Below are 11,881 nucleotides of genomic sequence, written 5' to 3'. Positions count from 1 at the left end.
GAAGGACCACATAAATCACTAAATATTGTTTGAAATGGTTTGGTACTTGTCAAAGTAAAATGTTTAAAAGGATGGCGATGAGCCTTATTCGAGGAAAAAGAATTACAAACTTAAATTTTTTCTCGCGAGCAAGGTAGCGAGAATTTATTCAAAAGAAAACTTAACACTCTTGCATTCGGATGACCCAACCAACTATTCCAGGTAGAAGTGGATGTGCTGGTGGAGGTCAAATGCACATGAGGAGAAGACATGGAGGGTAAATTTGGCCACTTATAGAGACCGTCCTTATTCTGACCGTGCACCAACGGAGTCCGTGTTTTCAAGTCCTTCACAAAAAAAATGAAAGGGAAAGAATTCAATAGAGGTTAGGTTATCTTGACAAAATTTAGAGACAGAGAGTAAATTGCGTTTAATGCTAGGAGCACAGAGAGTGTTAGAGAGTTTGAAAGATTTATTTAATGCATTTAATTGAGTTGAACCAGTGTGAGTTATTGGTATTTTTTTACCATCGCCCATGGAGACCTGCTCCATCCCATTGTACGGCTGCAAATTTTGAGGTTCAGCAGTGATGTGATGAGACGCGCCAGAGTCGAGAATCCATGGATTTTCTGATGCCTTTAATCCTGAAACATAATTGGCTTTCTCTTCAAAGTGATTGTTAGATTTCGATCAACAAACACTTGCAACATAACCTGGTTTATTGCATAACTGACAGCGAACGCCATTAGAAGAGTTGGTGGTGGTTGAAGATCGTCGTGGATTGGGTGAAGTAAAGTGATTATTGGATCGCCACTATTGGTTGTTCCCATTGTTATTGCTGGGGCAACGATTGGTGTGATTTTTTGACTTACCAGGCATGTTGGAGGTTGCAGCAGAGGTAGCAGCAACAGCAGTAATCTGATAGGGACCTTTTTTTGACTCTTCATGTCGAAGGAAAAGCTCATGATCCAGAAGCTTTTCGTAGAGTTCTTCATAAGTAATAGTGGAGTCGTGAGCATGGATTTCAGTAGAGATCTCAGGAAACTCTAGACTCAAACCACTGAGGATCTTGAAAATAAGTTTAGAGTTGGAGACCAGAGCATCGGCAGTAGAGAGTTCATCAGAAATAGACCTAATAGTTTGCAAATATTCGGTGCCTGGCTGGGATTCTTTGGTCAGACGCATAAGTCAATCACGCAGACTGAAAATTCTAGTTTGAGACTTGATCGCATAGGCGATGTGCAGTGCATCTGTCATGACCCGAACCGGGGCCTGGCCGTGACGAGCATTTAGAACCATGGAGGCCTGAAACACCCCTATCTATCTGGTAATCATGCACCTAATTCATATGATCAAAGTAATGCGGAAAAACACAATAATTCGGAAACATGGTCATAAATATGAAAAGAAACAATAACGGGGAGATAAGCTTCCCTCGACATGAATTAACCTCTACACAATTGTCTGTAAAAATCTCTAAAAAATTACTGAGTCAAGTAACCGTATATAAACTGGGACAAGACCCCTAGTAGACCCTAAAAATGAATATAAGATAAAAGGACTGCAAGACATAGGACCTTCCAAAACATAGAAGGCTCACCACTTGTCTCTACAACTCTGTCTGAAAGATCTACTGATTCTCTTGACCCTAGAATGGGCCTCTAAACCAGAGAAGTTAGAGAGGGGAGGGGGTCAGTACAAAATTACTGGCACACAGAGATATAAAAAAAAAATATAATATTTTTTTACAATACATAGTTGAGAGCCATTATAAAGCAATTTCGTATCAAATCATTTGAAAACACATGGGTGTAATGCAATAGTTTCTCAACAACAGTGAAATTCAACTGAGCTAGGTGGAATACCCTCCAGAATTTACACCAACTGTCTAACCTCGGTTGCCTCCAAGATTAGAGTATAAATGAGGGAGAGATACACAAGATCACATAGCATGGTGTCTCGACCCAATGGTAGTGCCCAAGATCACTTAGCCCGGGCTCCTACATATAGTCCTAATTTGGGAATGACATGAAGTCATGTACAAGATCACTTAGCTTGATACCAATATTCCGTGTCAACAAACACGTTTTTCAGTGATGAGCCCTTGTATCTCAAGCGCCTTCTTCGGGCATCCACCTTTCTCATGTAAAATCAATGCATTCAAATTTCATCTTATTCAATCACATATCATATTCTGAAGTGTATCATCATACCCGACATGTAAGTCATCAATATCACATCCACATATGCATAATCATGTATAAACCAAGGTGCTTCATCATTTACAAGTGGTGAAGAATATTTATTTCAAATTCATGCTCTCTTTTGTTGATCACAATACAATATGGAGTACCGAAACATTATCATGGGAATTTGAAAATAATTTATCATTCATATTTATCAAACTTCCATGGAAAATCTCAAATCACATATGCATGGTTTCAACCATTGAAGTAATAATTCCCATGACATAAAGAAAATGACTTAGAAATCATATTGAAAGCAAGATATTAGCATTTGAGCGAAAACCCCCATTTAAAAGCATGCATGTTCATAAAAACTACACCCATGAGATTTTTTTGGATAACCCCACGTACCTCTATTTCCAAGGATAATAGATGTTTCTTGAAGCTTGCGGATTGCTGATTCCAAATATGTAGTTATCTTTGAAACCTACGGTCAAATCTTGAACTATTTGGGTTTTTATTTTGAAACCCTAAGGAGAATCCTTGGGCACTTTTGATGAAAAAATATGTATTTTGGGGTCCTTGGAACTAGATTTCGTGTTTTAGTGCTAAGTAAGGGTGGAAAAGGACCACTTTGTCCTCAACACAGAGTGTTTAAGTCACTAGAATTCTTTACATAGGCGCCGCCCATCCCATTGCCTATGTTCGCATAGGTGCCACCTAGGCTATCGGCTATGTTTACATAGGCAGCGCCTAGGCTATTGCCTATGTTTACATAGGCGCCGCCTAGGCTATTGCCTATGCTTTCCAGTGGCCATGGGCGATTGGTTAGGCTACGCTTATCACTTTGAAAGGCCATAACTTCTTGCTCGGGTGTCGTATTTTAGCCAAATTAGTATCGTTGGAAAGCTAACTCGAATACCTATCATTTGACACATAGTAGGATTCCTAATTCGACATATACAGAGAGTTTTGGTCGATGGAAGCTGACACACTTTACAACGTCCACTAAAACTTAGTCGATCGAAATAGTTTTAAATCGTCCGTGAGTTGAAGGACCTCTATGGTCTAAATTCAAGCTTGAGTGGATTCGCATGCTAAACAATAATTAACATGCCATTTTGGCATAGGATTTTATGGCTTCGGGATTAACAACGCATCGAAAGCATGGTCTATATTATGGCTCAAATTGTGGAGCGTTACATTATCCCCCCCTTAGGATCATTCATCCCCAAATGATGATGCGGGACATAGACAGACATGATTTCAAGCATAATAAAGGACTAGGAAAGATAAGATAGGAATAGTACCTTCTGACTCCTCCTCCATCGAAGCAAACAAATTGGGATATCTAATTCTCATGTCATCTTCTGACTCCCAAGTTGCTTCTTTGACTTTTTGATTCCTCCACAGTACCTTTACTGAGGCTATCTTTTTGCTCCTCGTATTTCGAACTTGGCGATCTAAAATTTCAACGGGCTCTTCTTCATAAGAAATAGAGTCTATCATTTTGATACCCTCTACTGGCAATAACATAGAATGATCTCCAATGTATTTCTTCAACATGGATACATGGAATACCGGATGAACGGAACCCAAACTTGCAGGAAATTTGAACTCATATGCAACTGTTCCAATCTTTTCCAAAATCTGATATGGCCCTACATAACGAGGGCTCAATTTACCCCTTTTTCCAAACCGCATAACTCCTTTCATAGGAGAAACCTTGAGAAACACCCAATCACCAATTTCAAACTCTAGTTCTCTTCTCCGAACATCGACAGAGGACTTCTGATGACTCTGAGCAGTCTTGAGTCATTCTCTAATGATCTTCACTTTCTCCATCGCCTGATGAACAAGATCAGGCCCATACAACTGAGTCTCACCCACTTTATACCATCCAATCGGAGACCTACATCTCCTCCCATACAAAGCCTTAAAAGGGGCCATCTTGATGCTGGCATGGCAACTATTATTTTAAGCAAATTCAACCAGTGGAAGGTGATCTACCAACTGCCTTTGAAATTAATGACATATGCCCTTAACATAGCTTCAAGAGTCTGAATGGTACGCTTAGCTTGCCTATCCATCTGAAGGTGGAAACCTATGCTCAAATTCTCTTGTTTACCAAAACCCTTCGAAAAGGATCTCCAAAATTGAGATGAAAACTGCGTACCTCTATCGGATATAATGGACACTGGTGCCCCATGCAATCGAAATATATCATCAAGGTAAATCTTAGCATAAAACTCTCCCGAATAATTAGTCCTCATAGGCAAAAAGTGGGCTGACTTGGTTAACTGATCTACAATCACCCATATAGAATCATACTGGTTTCGGGATCTCAGAAGTCCTATAATGAAGTCCATGTTTGTCGTCTCCCACTTCCATAAAGGCAGCGTTATGTGTTCTACCTTCACTTGTTGACAGTTCAAACACTTGGGCACAAAATCAGCTACATCACGTTTTATGTTATTCAACTAATACAAGGTTTTCAGATCATGGTACATCTTAGTAGAGCCTGGGTTAATGACATACCTCGAAGTGTGCACCTCATTAAGGATTCATTCTCGTAGCCCATCGACCTTCAGAATGCACAACCTACCCTGAAATCTTAGAATACCATCGCTACCAATTTCAAACAACATAACCTTTTGTTGACCCATATCTTTCTTGATTTGCATCAAGATGGGATCTTCATCCTGCTTCTCCTTAACTTCAGCATAAAGAGATGACTTAGCTAACTCTTGAACAATCACCCCTCCATCTTCGGAATCTAAGAGTCGCACTCCCAGATTTGCAAGGCGGTGAATATCCTTCACCATCTCTTTCTTTCCTTCTTCTACATGAGAAAAGCTGCCCATAGACAACTTGCTGAGGGCGTCGGCTACAGTATTTTCCTTGCCCGGATGGTAATGCAGACTCATATCATAGTCATTCAAAAGATCCATCCAATGCCTCTACCTGAGGTTCATTTCTTTCTGTGATAAAACATACCATAAACTCTTATGGTCAGTATAAATATCAACATGCACTCCATAGAGATAGTGCCTCCAGATTCTAAGTACAAACACCACAGCTGCTAACTCCAAGTCATGAGTGGGGTAATTGCGCTAATGCACCTTTAACTGCCTATATGCATAAGCTATCGCCTTACCACACCGCATTAATATACAACCAAGTCCCACACGTGACGTATCACAATAAACCAAAAAATCATCTACACCCCCGGGAAGGGTAAAAATAGGAGCAGTAGTCGGCTTGTCCTTCAATTTCTCAAAACTATTTTCGGACAAGCAAGACCACACAAACTTCATCTTTTTTGAGTTAGTTTAGTTAGCGGAGCAGCTATGGAAGAAAAACTCTCTACGAACCTTCTGTAATACCCCGCCAAACCCAAGAAGCTCTGAATATCGGTTGGAGTCGTGGGTCTGAGCAATTTTATCACTGCTTCAAATTTCTGGGGATCTATTCTTATCCCGTCACTGGACACAATATGCCCCAGGAAGGCAATAACGTCTAACCAGAATTCACACTTAGAAAATTTGGCATACAGCTGATAATCCTTAAGGGTCTGAAGAATAATTCGGAGGTGATTGGCATGATCCACTTTACTCTTAGAATAGATAAGAATATTATCAATAAATACAATGACGAACAAGTCAAGAAACTGACAGAACACTCTATTCATGAGATCTATGAAGGCTGCAGGGGCATTAGCCAACCCGAAGCTCATGACTAGAAATTCGTAGGGACTATATCGGGTTCGGAAGGCTGTCTTAGGTATGTTTGACTCCCTAACTTTCAACTAATGATAACCCGAATAAAAGTCTATTTTTGACTATTTTTGAAAAACACTTGGCACCCTGAAGCTGGTCAAAAAGGTTGTCAATCCTAGGAAGAGGATATTTATTTTTAATCATGACCTTATTCAGTTAACGGTAGTCTATGCACATCCGAAGGGACCCATCCTTCTTTCGCATGAAGAGCACGGGTGCACCCCCTGGAAAAACACTAGGACGAATAAAACCTTTGTCTAGGAGGTATGCAAGCTGTTCCTTTAACTTCTTTAGTTCCGCAGGAGCCATTCTATATGGTGGAATAGAAATAGGACGAGTGTCTAGCAACATATCAATGCCAAAATTTATCTCCCTATCAGGGGTATCCCTGGGAGATCTTCGGGAAAGACTTCTGGGAATTCATTCACTACAGGGAATGACTACAGAGAAAGGTTTCCAACTTTTGAATCTTTTACTCGGATTAGATGATACATACAACCTTTGGAGATAAGCTTTCGGGCTCTAAGATAATAGATAAAGTGACCTCTAGGTTCCACAGAACTCCCTGCCCATACAATTGGTGTCTTATTCGGGAAAGAAAAAGGGACCTTTCGGGTTTTGCAATAAAGGGTGGCATAACATGAATGGAGCCAGTCCATCCCAAGGATGGCATCAAAATCTATCGTATCCAGTTCTATAAGGTCTGCCACAGTTTCCTACTATGAATAGATATGACACAATTTATATATACCCTTCTAGCAACAACTGAATCACCTACAGGAGTAGAAATAGAGAAAGGTTCTACAATATCTTTGGGCTCAAACCCAAAACCAACAGCCATATAAGGGGTCACATAAGATAAAGTAGACCCAGAATCAAGCAATACATAAACATCACGACAAAAGATTCGTAACATACCGGTGAAAACATCAGGTGAAGCTTCCGCCTCCTGGCGGTTAGCCAAAGAATATAACCGGTTGAGACCGCTTCCGGCAGCTGAAGGGGCACCCTTAGGAAAAAGAGCTATGGAGGCGGCTTGGGACTTAGCCCCCCCCCCCCACACACATTTACTCCAGCAGAAGGACAATCTCTCTGAACGTGACCCACTTTTCCACAAGTATAGCAGTTTTTCCCCTCAAACCAGCACTTCCTCAGATGATTCCTTCCGCAAACCTCACACCATGGATGAGTAAGACACTGCTGGGCCACACTTCCCTAAGACTATGTACCTAGAGCTTTGGACCCATGAGGAGTCTGGAAACTCTGAGTTTGTCTGTCTGTCGGTGGTCTGGGTGCTGGGGTGCTGGCTGCTGACTGTGCATTATTACAAAACTTTTTATTCTTCAACTACTTATTACCCCAATTACCACTCTGCGGCTGACTCTGGTGCTGGTCCGCAGATCTAACTCTCTTAGCCTATCTGTCTTTCTCTCTAGATTCAACAATCTTTTTCTTCTTCTCTTCCACCTGTTGCATATGAACGGGCAGTCAAGCAAAGTCTAACTCCTTATTCAACATAGCCCACTGGTACTCAAGTACCAGGTTATCAGCAAGGCCAGATGCAAATTTCCTCATTTGGGCTCTCATATTACTAGTCAACTCTGGTGCATAGCGGGCTAGTTTATTAAACTTCAAGTTGTATTCCTGAACACTCATACTACCCTACTTCAGATTCATAAACTCTTCCGCTTTGGTCCCCCTCAACTCCAGAGGAAAGAATCGATCAAGGAAAGCTTCCACAAATTCGTCCCAAACTGTAGGCTCAACACTTTCACCTTTTTCATCTTCCCAGTCGGCATACCACTGATTCACAATGTCCTTGAGCTGATAGGTTGCTAGCTCCACACCTTCAACCTCATCCATATGAATTATCTTAAAGATCTTTTCCATCTCATCCATGAACACCTATGGATCTTTCTCCACCTTGGCGCCAGTTAATTTAGGTGGGTTCATCTTCATGAAATGTCCAACTCTAATAGCCTCAGATGTAACAGATGCAGACCTAACACCTTTCGATCGTTGAGCCTGGTTAGCTACCAACTGTGTCAGCATATGAATTTAGCATTTGAAATATCTCCCTGAGCATTTAGGGGATGGTTGGCATTAGTCTGTGGAGCTCGAGGTGGACTGGTCGGGATTGGAGGGACTCCCGGAGTAGGGACAAATTCTAGAGTATGAGCCCTGTTATGGGTCGGCATCCCATAGGTGGGACGGACCTCATCTGCCTGAGCATTCTGATCGACGATACGACGTGGAGGCATTACTGTGTTTCTGAAACACAAGTGATCATTGATTAGGGGACAGTTCAGACTCTGAAGCACGAACTAAATCAAAAAGAAGGGAAATATATTCTAAATTCCTAGCAGCCTCCTGCTTATAAGTATGGCGTGCTACACACCCATAAACAAGACTCTACCTGATGCAATTTCGCAGACACCCTAGGACCATGAACCAGGCTTTGATACCAAGCTTGTCATGACCCGAACCATGGCCTGGCCATGATGAGCATTTCGAACCATGGAGGCCCGAAGTACCCCTATCTGTCTAGTAATCATGCACCTAATTCATATTATCAAAGTAATGCAGAGAAACACAATAATTTAGAAACATGGTCATAAATATGAAAAGAAATAATAACGGGGAGATAAGGTACCCTCGACATCAATTAACCTCTACACAATTGTCTGCAAAAATCTCTAACAAATGACTGAGTCAAGTAACCGTATATAAACTGGGACAGACCCCTAGTAGACCCTAAAACTGAATATAAGATAAAAGGACTGCAGGACATAGGACCTTCCGAAACATAGAAGGCTTACCACTTGTCTCTATAGCTCTGTCTGAAAGATCTACTGATTTTGTTGACCCCTACACTGGGCCTCTAAACCTGAGAGGTTGGAGAGGGGAGGGGGTCAGCACAAAAGTACTGGCACGCAGAGATATTAAAACAAAACATAATATTTTTTTACAATACATAGTTGAGAGCCATTATAAAGCAATTTCGTATCAAATCATTTGAAAACACATGGGTGTAATGCAATAGTTTCTCAACAATGATGAAATGCAACTGAGCTAGGTGGAATACCATATATAATTTACACCAACTGTGTAACCTCAGTTGCCGCCGAGATTAGAGTATAAGTGAGGGAGAGACACACAAGATCACATAGCATAGTGTCTCAACCCAATGGTAGTGCCAAAGATCACTTAGCTCGGGCTCCTACCTATAGTCCCAATTTGGGAATGACATGAAGTCAGGTACAAGATCACTTAGCTTGATACCAATATTCCATGTCGGCAAACACGTTTTCCAGCGATGAGCCCTTGTATCTCAAATGCCTTCTTCGGGAATCCATCTTTCTGATGTAAAATCAATGCATTCAAATTTCATCTTATTCAATCACATATCGTATTTTGAAGGATATCATCATACCCAACTTGCAAGTCATCAATATCACATCCACATATGCATAATCATGTAAAAACCAAGGTGCTTCATCATTTACAAGTGGTGAACAATATTTATTTCAAATTCATGCTCTCTTTTGTTGATCACAATACAATATGAAGTATCGAAACATTATCATGGGAATTTGAAAACAATTTATCATTCATATTTATCAAAATTCCATCGAAAATCTCAAATCACGTATGCATGGTTTCAACCATTGAAGTATATAGGCAAACAATTCCCATGAGATAAAGAAAATGACTTAGAAATCATATTGAAAGCAAGATATTAGCATTTGATTGAAAACCCCCATTTAAAAGCATGCATGTTCATAAAAACTACACCCATGAGATTTTTTGAATAACCCCACGTACCTCTATTTCCAAGGATAATAGATGTTTCTTGAAGCTTGCGGATCAAATATATTATTATCTTTGGAACCTACGGTCAAATCTTGAACTATTTGGGTTTTTTTTCTGAAACCCTAAGGAGAATCCTTGAGCACTTTTGATGAAAGAATATGTATTTTGTGGTCCTTGAAACTAGATTTTGTGTTTTAGGGCTAAGTAAGGGTGGAAAAGGACCACTTTGTCCTCAACACGGAGTGTTTAAGTCTCTAGAATTCTTTAAACAGGCGCCGCCCATCCCATTGCCTATGTTCACATAGGTGCCGCCTAGGCTATTTCCTATGCTTTCCATTGGCCATGGGCGATTGGTCAGGCTACGCTTATCACTTTAAAAGGCCATAACTTATTACTCGGGTGTCGGATTTTAGGCAAATTGGTATCGTTGGAAAGATAACTCGAATACCTATCATTTGACACTTAGTAGGCTTCATAATTCGACATATACAGAGATTTATTGTCGATGGAAGCTGAAACACTTTACAACATCCACTAAAACTTAGTCGATCAAAATAGTTTCAACTCATCCTTGAGTTGAAGGACCTCTATGATCTAAATTCAAGCTTGAGTGGATTCACATGATACACAATAATTAACATGCCATATTGGCATAGGATTTTATGTATTCAGGATTAACAACGCATCAAAATCGTAGTCTATATAGTAGCCCGAATTGCGGGGCGTTACAGCATCCCAGGTTATCTTTTCTGAGGTAGCCGCTGCAATAGTTGTCGCAATTGTTGGATCAACAGATGCCATAAGTGCATTTTCAATAAGTTGGTCTTGTCGAAACCAAATAGTAAATGCAGGATTGGCACTAGGGACTGTGCCATTTGTGAGAGTACGAGATAAGAAAGGTGTAGACCCATCAAGATGACTACAGAGATCATGACCATGGCCCCTTTTGAGGCTTTGTATGGGAGGAGATGTAGGTCTCCGATTGGATGGTATGAAGTGGGTGAGACTCAGTTGTATGGGCCTGATCTTGTTCATCAGGCGATGGACAAAGTGAAGATCATTAGAGAACAACTCAAGACTACTCAGAGTCGTTAGAAGTCCTATGCCGATGTTTGGAGAAGAGAACTAGAGTTTGAAATTGGTGATTGAGTGTTTCTCAAGGTTTCTCCTATGAAGGGAGTTATGCGGTTTGAAAAAAGGGATAAATTGAGACCTCGTTATGTAGGGCCATATCAGATTTTTAAAAAGATTGGTACAGTTGCATATGAGTTAAAATTGCTTGCAAGTTTGGGTTCCGTTCATCCGGTATTCCATGTATCCATTTTGAAGAAATACATTGGAGATCATTCTATGGTATTGCCAGTAGAGGGTATCAAAGTGATAGACTCCTTTTCTTACGAAGAAGAGCCCGTTGAAAGGAGAAAGAATAGTTCACTCGATCTGTGGTCACTGCATGGGCGTGTCTGCATGGAAGTTGTATCTAATTTTCAAGGGCCAGGGACATCTATGAGACATACTTACCTTGACGGGGTCAATGAGCTATCAGGAAGGCCTATGGCCTAGGTTGGTGACCTCCATTACACTTTGGAGGGGTGCTTGCCTAAGGTCGATCCAAGTGGTCGAGCCTACATCATAATTTGTGGCAGCGGGGGCCTGAGTTTGCGCGGCCCCTACCTAACACCCACATTCTTTTGAATTTTTCAAATAGAAACTTTTAACTATGAGATATTCAAGGGAACGTGGTCTAGTTATTCTCAACATGGTCATATGTATCTACATTTATTACATAATTCAACAGACTGTTCATCTAATAATGTTTGAATTTCGACTGTTAGATTGAACACGTGCAATGATTTTACTTGATAGATTGAGGTAGCGGTCTTTTTTAGATTGGACATATGTAATGATTTTACTTGATAGACTGAGGTGGCGGTCGTTGTAACAGTTAGTGTACACTCAGAACCATACGTCTTTTGCAGCGCGTCCAATCAAAATATTGCTTCCAACTTTGACCATGTATATACAACAATAACATACTCCCACTAATCTCACAAGGTGTGCAAAGGGTAGTGTGTATGTAGCCTTACCCCTATTTTGAGGAGGTAGAGAGGCTGCTTTCAATAG

At 40.7% G+C, this 11,881-nt stretch overlaps 1 non-coding gene across 1 annotated transcript; it reads left to right on the top strand.

Moving 5' to 3' along the window:
- Window positions 1–11,270: 11,270 nt before the first annotated feature.
- LOC124891335 lies at window positions 11,271–11,431 on the top strand. The gene has a single exon (XR_007049641.1). It is a non-coding gene; the product is annotated as a U1 spliceosomal RNA (small nuclear RNA).
- Window positions 11,432–11,881: the final 450 nt, after the last annotated feature.

Source organism: Capsicum annuum, unplaced genomic scaffold, assembly GCF_002878395.1.
Source record: "Capsicum annuum cultivar UCD-10X-F1 unplaced genomic scaffold, UCD10Xv1.1 ctg3419, whole genome shotgun sequence".
NCBI lineage: Eukaryota > Viridiplantae > Streptophyta > Magnoliopsida > Solanales > Solanaceae > Capsicum > Capsicum annuum.
This window is presented reverse-complemented; position numbering and strand designations above follow the sequence as displayed.